The following is a 10,720-nucleotide window of genomic DNA, read 5'->3' as shown; positions in this document are numbered from 1 at the left end:
ATCTGGTTCTGTGACTCAGATTTAGAAACTCTGAAGATTCACATCCCCCCTGCTACTGCTTGGAGAGCCATCGCTTACTAGCCCAAACTTCAGAAAACTGGTTAAGCTACCCTTCCCCCAGTGGTTAGTGTAAATGTCCCCCTGGTCCCAGAGGAGTGTTTTTGAGCTCAGAACAACTCCTCTGCTGCCCTTGAGGATGGGGCCATTCAGTCTTTATACTGACCCTCCATACTAGGACTCTTAAACCTTGGATGATGCCCCTCACCCCTTCTCAGAAGTGGTTTTCACTTGTTGCTGTAGACAAATCCCTAAGCTTAGGTTGGCTGCTGTCTTTCATGAGTCTGGGACTCACCACAGCCCCTAGCACCAATGTGATGATAAGGTCACCTAGCATGGCTGCACATTTATATTTTGTTATTAAATTTCATTCTCAGGACACTTGAAGGAATGTTTTTAGTAACTTTCATACCCAATGGGTTGGTCTTTGATACCTTGTCCCTATTTACTGGGGTGTTTCCAGGTCTAATTCACAGTACCCAGCAAGCAATATCTCTAAATTAAGGGACACTCTTAAACAATTCTGCTAGCAATTCGTAGGGTTCACCCTCCCCACCTGATTCCCTTGCTCGCCTTTTCACCCTGCCCTGAGACAGTTCGCTGAGATGCTCTTTCCCATGACCATCTGCCCCTGCACTCCCTCCCTCCCCCCTCTCTCACACTGCACACTCTTTCTCCCTGGCCAGGACTCCTCCCCCTGCCCTGCCACCACCCCCTGCCCAGCAGTTTTGTAGCTTGGGCATGAGCTCTGTGGCCGGTGGGGAGAAGGTTGGGGGATAAGAGCTAGATATAAGCTCTGTAAGCGATCATCTTGCCCATCTTGCTTGCTGCATGTGCTCCCCTCCCTCTACCCTCCCTGCCGAGGTGCACCATGGCCCCAACTCTGCCCATGACCTACAGCAGGCTGGGTGCCTGTACAACACACCATTGTCACCTTGATACCATCTTTGGCTGTCCTTGGAACAATGGGGCTGCAGAGGTGGAGGTGAAATAACAAAGATAGTCTCTTGTTGTGGCTCCTTGCTCTTGAGAATGCCCCAGCAGGCATGAGCCTGGTGCCTCGGCTGCACATGTGTGCATCCCATGCCACTGCCCAGGGGCAGGGAAATACCAGATTGTCTAAAGTGAGGTGAACCAGCCCAGGTCAGAAACAGAGCATTCTCAGTTCTTCTCTGGAAGATCAGTGCTACTTGCCCATAGACAAAAGCCCTGAGCTGGTGCCCCCAGCCTGTTCCCACAGCCTGCATGCCTGCCTGCTCAGTCTGTGGCATGGTACTAATCATGCCTGGACACACTCACTTTCTGTCCAGGACCACAGCTCATGCTGTTGCTGTCAGCTCTCTAATTTCTTTCCATTCTGGTCCACACCAACTCTAACCCAAGTGTTTCTCTGCTAATCCAAAATGGTTTTTTTTCTTGTTGTTTTTTTGTTTTTTTGTTTTTGTTTTTGCTACTGCAATATGTCAAAGTCACTTAATAATTAATGTTTTAGTTCTAGCCTGCCTTGATAAATAATAATTTTTCCTATTGCTCTTAAGTTAAAGTGCGTGGGACTATGAAAGGAAGTCTGCTTTCTGGTTGAGCTAGGTTTAAACCCCAGAGACCCAGCAGATAATTCTGCAAGGGACAGAAGGAATTTTGTGATGCTTCCAGACACTGCTCAAGCTCCTGGTATTTTGTCTGGACTCTACCCCCATACTTACGGCACCAGCCAGGTATGCTCCTCCCCGCAGTTACTTGGCAATAGACAGGTAGGCATGGCCCATTATAAAAGAGGCTGTTTCCCCCTCCTCCCTCTCTTATTCTCTTACTTTCACTCTTACTCTCTTACTCTCTTACTCTTGCCACTCTTTTCCTCTCTTCAATCTTGCCTTCTTGCCCTAGCTCTATCCTCTTACTCCTTACCCCTCTCTTCCTGTTCCCCTCCCTCCTCTATCTCCATGTGCTCATGGCCAGCCTCTACTCCTCTATTTTCTCTGTCTCTCTGCCTTTCTCTCTCTTTACTACCATCTCAACTCTCCTCCGCATGCCCTGGATAAACTCTATTCTATACTACACCATTGTGTGGCTGATCCCTCATGGGGATGGGATGCCTTAGTATGAGCCCAGAGAGGCATACCCTTCCCCAACACCTGACAGCACATCCACCAAACATATTTCTTTTCTCCTTACATTTTTATAAAAAACAACACCCCTTCTCCTCCTGTTTATCACCACTAGATAATGCCGCTGTGCATGATAATCATATTCTGCTTGCTTAGTGCTGCAGAGCCTTGAGCCTCACAATGTATTAGGAAAGAAATTACTCTGCCTTCTCTGCATGTACAGCACATCCGGATTGACCTGCTCACCTACATCACAGATTATAAATTCTACAGGAGGAACTGACAGTGCCACCTTGTGGAGCGCTGCTGCACCTTTAAGATGGCGCCTGCCATTCTTCTGCTAAGGAGTAAACAAGTCCTTATTTGGCAAGAGGGTTCCACCTGCCAGTGGCCTGTAGCCAATGATGGCGCAAAACGTGGTATGGGCTCATGGGCAGTCCTACGAAGGGTATTTAAGCAGCACTCACGGACCATTCGGGGGCACACCTTTCACCATGAAGTAACTACGAACTCATGAGTAAGCTGCTGCTGGAAGGAACTGGTGTGCTAGTCTTTCTTCCCTGCTGGCCAGGGTGATCAGCGGGCACACCACCTTGTGCCAATACTTGGAGCAGCTGGGAGGGGAACTGAACTAGACCTGCAGTGGAGCAGCAGGGGGGAAACAACAGATGAGTGCTTCTGTTAGGCAAGCGCAGCACCACCTGAAGGACTCTTTTGGAAAGCTAAGGAAGACTGCACACTGGGTAGCCACAACAATCTGCTCTGGTTTTTCTGCCTGTTACATGGAGGATATCCAAAATTAGTAAGCAAAGGGAAAAGTAAGATTACACTGAAGGTATTTTCCCCTCCCACCATTATCTGTGATGTAAATGAGCTAGACAGTTTTGATATTATTACTTCCACTGTCAAAATTCATCTGCTGAGCAAGAGAAAGCCCAATGCAGTCACCAAATCTCTTAAATGAGTTGCTTTTGTTGTAAGTGTCTGGGGAAGGTGACATGCCAGAAGGAGCAAGAGTGTTGAGTGGCTGGTACACGGGAAAAGAAGTAAAGTCCTAATATCACAAACCAACTCCAAGGCCAAAGCCTCAATGAGCTTCATGGGAAGAATACAGACAGTGCCTACCTGTGGAGAAGAAGTGATGAAAGAGGAGCTAGGCATGAAGACCAATATGTCCTTAGTGCTAGATACTGAAGCGGGTTGGAGGAGGGTGCCAATTGCTGTTATTTCTTTGTAAATGTCTTTCTTATATTGCAAAGTTGCTTAAGCTCTTTCTTGGATCAGTAACTCTAAAGGTAGAGCTTTTTAATTCTCTGGGACCTTGTATTTGCCATGTACCAAAGAAATCCATTTGAACTTGAGAGAATATATATGAACAAGCAAATTTTTCTTGTAAATTACTTTGTATGCATGAACTACTTTGTATCTGAACCACTTTACACGGGGCTATGTTTAATACTCAGTAAACTTTTATTATGCTCGGAAATGTCTTTGTAATTATGAGATTTTCTTTCATATCACTATTCACTTTTTTCCTGCTCTTCCTTCCAGCTCTCACTCATTGAGCAGGTATTATTTACAAACTAAACTGCCCCGAGATAATGAGAATGAGAATTATACAATCACATGTGGCTAAATATTTTTGTATTGACAATGTACATAGGACATGTTGTTTATTAAATAATTCAAATTTTATTATAAATATTGAATATTTTATGATTAGATGGAAAAAATCTTTCTTATATGTCCTATTTGAGCTTTACTATTTGTAGACAAATTATCACTTTAAAATTCCTAAATTTGTTTGGGAGTGGCGGCATACACCTTTAATCCCAGCACTCAGAGGCAGAGGCATAGACAGGTTGATCTCTTAGATCAAGGTGAGCCAGATCTCTAGAACAAGGTCCAGGACAACCAGAGCTATAGAGAAATCCTGTCTCAAAAAAAATTCCTAAATTTAAGAGAAATCAACTCAATCATCAACCACAGAAAACTGTATATACATTTCACTTTCTAACTGGTTATTGAGATTTAAGATTCAAATACAGCTCCCCACTGCTCCTGTAGAATTTCCTTCTACCAGGCATGGAAATTAGATAAAGAAAATGTGCAGTTCTTCTGAACAAAACAGAAAGTTCTAGGCAACCTGACATAAACAATCTTATTTTCTATATCTCCCAATGATGCCCTGGGGTAAGAGGGAAAACCTATAAGGCCTCAGGTCACAAAGCTTGCAATAAAACAAGAATGAATGCAGCATCAGATTTGCCATTAGAAATTTACTTTTGCTTATAACTAAAAGAGATTAGATTTAAAAGAATAGTAACAAGGAATCAAGTCTGAGCCTTGGAATTGAAGAAAAGCTATGTCTCAGCATATATTACAGCAAGATATGAGCAAAGCAGTAATGAGAGAGTGATTTAATGTTGAGTTAAATGGGACATGTGCAAAAGAGATGAAAAAGCAGGGAAAATCAGTTGAAATGGTCCTCTCATGGTCTGCTGCTGCTGAATATGTTTAGGAGCTGCTGTGTGCAGAGTCCCAATGTCCCCTCCCACACAGACCAAGGTCCACATGTCCTATGCTATGTCAATTAGCAAATGAGAGCACATTTTATTGAAGAAGGCAAGGGAGTCATCAATCTCAGAAGGAGGGTGTTCTCAAGATAGCCTGAAACTCTGGTAACTGAAGCAGATGTGGCAACCTTTTCAAAGCAGACCACTGCTTCTAAGCTAGCAGTACATCTCAGACAAGAAAGTTTTATGGTCACTTCTAGCACAGTCTACAGCAGTAGCTCCAGGTGAGTTACAAGACACAAGAGGGAACATCTCAACTGTGCAGAGGTTGCCTTGGAATGCATGACACTGGGAAAACATTTGTCTAAACCCCTCATGTCAACTTTATTAACCTTTCTCATCATTGTAGTTCTATAGCCCTTTTTCTATAGCCCATTGTAGCCCTTTCTTTGAGTACAGTAGCTCTCCCCTTATCTCCAGCATATCAGATGACACATTTAATTCAACCTCTGCAGCTCTCCTACCTAGGAGCCCTCCCTACCTGCCATCCCCTCAGGAGCCAAGCTTCTGCAACCTTTAGGTTCCATCTCTGTCTAATACTAATTCCTGGGAACTTGGCCCCTTTTTTCATTCAGTCCTTAGGTACTTCCCAGCTTCTGAAGGTGTTGTGTAAAAATTTCATGATAAGTTAAGATATCTTATGTTAAAATGGCATTTATGAGGCTAAAGTGATAGCTTGGAAGTTAAGGACACATATTGCCTTTACAGGGGATATAAGTTTCAGTTCATATAACACCCAGCTCACATTCACCTATAACTCCCACTCTGGAAAAATCTGATGCCCACTTCTGCCCTTGACAAACATCTGCACTCATGTGGACATACAGACTCATATGCATACATATAATAAGAAATAATAAAATAAATATTTTAAAACTGCATGTAATATACCTGATATACTGAGCAGTTTACCCATCCCCTACACTGTCCTTATTAATGGGTTGACCAACATGTCACTAGAAAAGATCAAAATATCATTTCCAAGTATGGTATCTACTAAAAACTTCACTAATGTACCATTACAATGTCTCAAATCCTAAGCTGAAACATTATGTCAGGGACTAAAGACAAAACTAACTCTCTCTCTCTCTCTCTCTCTCTCTCTCTCTCTCTCTCTCTCTCTCTCTCTCTCTCTCTCTCTCTCTCTCTCTCCCACTCCACAATCCCCCATCCCATCCTCCTTCCCCTTTTGCCTTTATGAGAGTGCTCCCCCTTCCCAGCCATTCCTACCTCACTTTTCTAGCATCCCCCTTACACTAGGGTATCAAGGCTCCACAGTACCAAGGGCCTCTCCTCCCACTGATGCCAGATAAGACAATGTTGTGCTACATATTTATCTGGAGCTGTGGGTCCCTTCATATGTACTCTTTGGTTAGTGGTTTAGTCCCTGGGAGCTCTGGGTGATCTGGTTAGTTATTATTGTTGTTCTTACTATGGGGCTGCAATCCCCTTCAGCTCCTTCAATCATTTCCCCAACTCTTCCATTGGTGTCCCTGAGCTCAGTCCAATGGCTGTCTGTGAGTATCTGCATCTACATTGGCCAGGTGCTGGCAGAGCCTCTCAGGGAAGAGCTACACCAGGTTACTCTCAGCAAGGACTTCTTGCCATCAGCAATAGTGGCTGGGTTTGGTGTCTGCAGAAAGGATGGATCCTTCGGTGGGGCAGTCTCTGGATGGCCTTTCCTTCAGTCTCTGCTTCAGGTTTTTTGTCCCTATATTTCCTTTAGATGGGAGCAATTTTGGTTTAAAATTTTTTTAGGTGTGTGGCCCCATCCCTCAACTGGGAAAAATGTAATTTTTGTTTGTTTGTTTGGTTGGTTGGTTTTTTTTTTGGTTTTTCAAGACAGGGTTTCTCCGTGTAGCCCTGGCTGTCCTGGAACTCACTCTGTAGACCAGGCTGGCCTCAAACTCAGAAATCCACCTGCCTCTGCCTCCCAAGGAAAAATGGAATTTTTAAAGACATTTCTATACCCATCATATGACAATACCTTGTAAGCATCAGGCATTCATGAAATCGAATGGATCAAGATCATTGTCCTCACCAGTCATACACTGGGCTAATTAATTAATAGGCCACAGAAAGAAAACAATTCCCATATTAGAAATGTGAGTTATTCAATTTTCTCTATAATAAAAAGACTAGGGTTACAAATAGTTTTATGTTATGCTATGTTCTTACTTCAAATACTTATACAAAAATATATTAAGTAAACTAATAAAATATAATTTTATTGTAAATTTATATTTCTAATTCAAGTTATTTCATTACTGTTTGATATTATAGTTACAGATACAGTAAAAGTAGGGCTTCTAGAATATAAGGTTTCCAAGGACACTGTTAAGGGCAACATTTTCTTCCCTTCCCTAGAGCACAGCCCTGTACTACTTCACTGAACAAGGAGAGCATTTCTCAGCTCAGGTCCTGGAATGCCACATCCCATTAGCCACAAGTTGTCAGATATCAGTACTGCCATGTGCTCCCAGGCACAGACTATGAGTCCTGGGAGAGATGAGACAACAAAGAACATTCTAACTGGGAACAGAGCCCAGATTTCTTTAATATTACATTCTTTAACTTCTTTGCTTTTTGTATGGATAGGTAGTTGATAATAAAAACACAACTAGCCATCAGGTTGTTATGAAAGTAGAAATAAAATGCAATTACTAGCTGATTACAAGGGCTTTTATCCCCCAAAATACACTTTATTCAGTTTAAATTAGATTATTAAGCATTTAAACAATGTTGTACTTAAGCTGAGCCTATAATTAATTATACAGCTTTAACATAATCACTTTAGTCTCCAATCTTTCATTTCAAGTATAAAGAAAAAATAATCTAAGATTATCTTGGATCTTCTACAATTCTAAATTGATTTTTTTAAGGCTTAAAAACTATAGAAAGAAATAGGTTGATATATCATGTGTATCTCACCCATAGCTCTAGCTCTAGTTCAAATACATATTAGGGTACTCCAGGCCAGTGTGGCTAAATCCCATCACCTTTGTAACCCCACAGAGAAGAAACTGCTCTCTGTACTGATGGATCCAAAGGTTTGTGTTGGGTATATTAACACAATGGCTCCTTGTTTCTTTGTGGAGCTATAGAAAAAATACCTGAGACATCAAAGTACTGGATAAGAAAGAGAGGTATATTTAGCTCATATCTCTGGAGACTCAAGAGTATGGTTCTGACATTTGGACATCTATGACATCATATGAGGAGAACACAAAAGTGAGTCAAGATACTCACAAGGGAAAACCAGGCACACTTACATCCTTTTAGAATTTCTCAAAGGTGTATACTTCCTCAAGAAAAGAATCTATTCCTTTTTTTTTTAATTTTCTTTATTTATATATAAATTTCTCCATTCCCAGTTTCCCCTCCAAAAAACAAAGAAACAAACCTTTTTAACATCCACTTTCCTTTTATTAGATACCACTTCTTAAAGATTCAACAGACTCTTGCAGAGCACTACAAAGTTTGCAGTACAGGAACCTTTAAGGGACAAACCACATTCAACTGTAGGCAGTACTCCTATGCCCCATTGACAACAGCCCTGACATTTTAAGAATGTGCTGACCTCAGAAAAAGCATGTGCAGATAATATCCCCAGTTCCTCTCCAATTCCTACTCCTCTTCTACCTCTCTTTGAGGTCAAGGGACCACCTGGCACCATAAAGAAAAGTCAATGTTAACAGAGAAAGAAAGTGAGACAGACAAGTCTTTGCATCAGGACACTCAAGCTGGTTACTGCTCTTCTCCACATACCTGATCCTGGTCACCTCAAACTCTAGGCTATGAACTCATGGATTATCAGCAGCTAAAACCTCAAGTTTTAACTTATAATAAGCAAACCATGACATGATTTATAAAGCTAATGAATATAATGTGATATGTTCCAGCTTTTTCATTGTACTGAACGATTAAAGGAAACGAGGATTTTGACAATAAAATAGACTATGTTGAAAATATTGTAGACTTTTCCACTGAACATAAGTTACAATGTAGTACTAAGTTTTCAGAACCATTAAATATTTTATAATTCTGAAATATACTTTTCAGTATTTTCCTGTAGTTCACACAGAATTTTGACAATTTCCTGAACAATAAAATACCCATGAACCTTGGCTACCTTCCTCTTGTTCAAGATTATCTAGCTGATCTCTAATTCATCCTTTAGTACTTTGTACAAATTGAAATAAATAATTTGCATCAAGAAAGAAATTGTTCCTGGGATCCTAAGAGTCAAGCAATCAAGGATCAGAAATAACCCATTCAACTGTGTTGAGTAACCAAACCTTAACCATAACCCTTCTTCACTTCCTAAATACACAGTTCAAATGTTTCCATAGTGTTTACATTGAACTACATAGTATATTGTAACCTACAGAGGGTTTAAAGTATACATATGTTATAGGAAATTACTAATGCAGTTTCTATAAAGTACTTGAACATTGTAAATTTTGACAACTGTAAAGGACCCTAAAATCATCCTCTGTAGTATTTTGTAGTATTTCTTTTTTATATGCTTCCCTTTTCCTTGTCTAAAAACATTTATTTCATGTGTTTGCCTGCACGTACTTATGTGCTGTATGAGGCCAGTGCCTATAGAGACCACCCTCCCCCTGCTCATCACCCCACCCTCTCCCACTTCCTGGCTCTGGCATTCCCCTACACTGGGGCATAGAACCTTCACAGGGCTAAGGTCCTCTTCTCCCATTGATGACCGACTTGGCCATCCTATGCTATACACATGGTGCTGGAGCCATGAGTCCCCCCATGTGTACGCTTTGGTTGGAATTTAGTCCCTGGGAGCTCTGAGGGTACTGGTTAGTTCATATTGTTGTTCACGCTAAGGAGCTTCAAATCCTTCAGCTCCTTGGGTCCTTTCCCTAGCTCCTTCATTGGGGAACCTGTACTCAGTCCAATGGTTGGCTGTGAGCCTCTACTTCTGTATTAGTCGTGCACTCTCAGAGCCTCTTAGGAGACAGCTATCTCAGGCTCCTGTCTTCCAGCACTTGTTGGCATCCACAATAGTATATAGATTTGAGGACTGAATATGGGAAGGATTCCCAGGTGGAGCAGTCTCTGAATTGTCCTTCCTTTAGTCTCTGCTCCAAAGTTAGCCTCTACAAATCCTTCCATGGGTATTTTGTTTCCCCTTTTAAGAAGAAATGAAGGATCCTCATTTGGGCTTCCTTCTCCTTGAGTTTCTTATGGTTTATGGTTTGTACTTTGTGTGTTCTGATCTTCTAGGCTAATATCCACTTATAAGAGAATGCATACCATGTGTGTTTTTTTGTGATTGGGTTACCTTACTAAGGATGATATTTTCCAGGTCCATCCATTTCCCCAAGAATTTCATAAATTCATTGTTTTTAATAGCTGAGTACTTCATTGTGTAGATGTAACACAATTTCTGTATCCATTCCTCAGTTGAGGGACATCTGGGCTGTTTCCAGTTTCTGGCTATTATAAATAAGGCTGCTAAGAACATAGTGGAGCATGTGTCCTTATGCTGGAGCATCTTCTGGGTATATGCCCAGGAGTGGTATAGCTGGGTCCTCTGGTAGTACTATGTCCAATTTCCAGAGGAACCGTCAAACTGCTTTCCAGAGTGGTTGTACCAGCTTGCAATCCCACCAGCAATGAAGGAGTGTTCCTCTTTCTCCACAACCTCTCCAGCATCTGCTGTCACCTGAGTTTTTTATCCTAGCCATTCTGACTGGTGTGAGGTGGAATCTCAGGGTCATTTTGATTTGCATTTGCCTAATGACTAAGGATGTTGAACATTTCTTTAGGTGCTTCTCAGCCATTCAGAGTTCATCAGTTGAGAATTCTTTGTTTAGCTCTGTACCCCATTTTTTATTAGATATTGTCTTTATTTACATGTCATATGATTTCTCCTTTCACAGTACTTCTTTTTCTTCTTCTTCTTCTTCTTCTTCTTCTTCTTCTTCTTCTTCTTCTTCTTCTTCTTCT

General features: G+C 41.5%; 1 pseudogene; it reads right to left on the bottom strand.

The window, feature by feature from the left end:
- Window positions 1-2,337: 2,337 nt before the first annotated feature.
- The window catches only part of LOC116089371, a 21,826-nt pseudogene continuing 13,443 nt past the window's right edge, over window positions 2,338-10,720 (bottom strand).

This window comes from Mastomys coucha, unplaced genomic scaffold (assembly GCF_008632895.1).
Source record: "Mastomys coucha isolate ucsf_1 unplaced genomic scaffold, UCSF_Mcou_1 pScaffold14, whole genome shotgun sequence".
Lineage (NCBI taxonomy): Eukaryota > Metazoa > Chordata > Mammalia > Rodentia > Muridae > Mastomys > Mastomys coucha.
The sequence above is the reverse complement of the archived record's forward strand: the minus strand, read 5'-3'. Positions and strand labels throughout refer to the sequence as shown.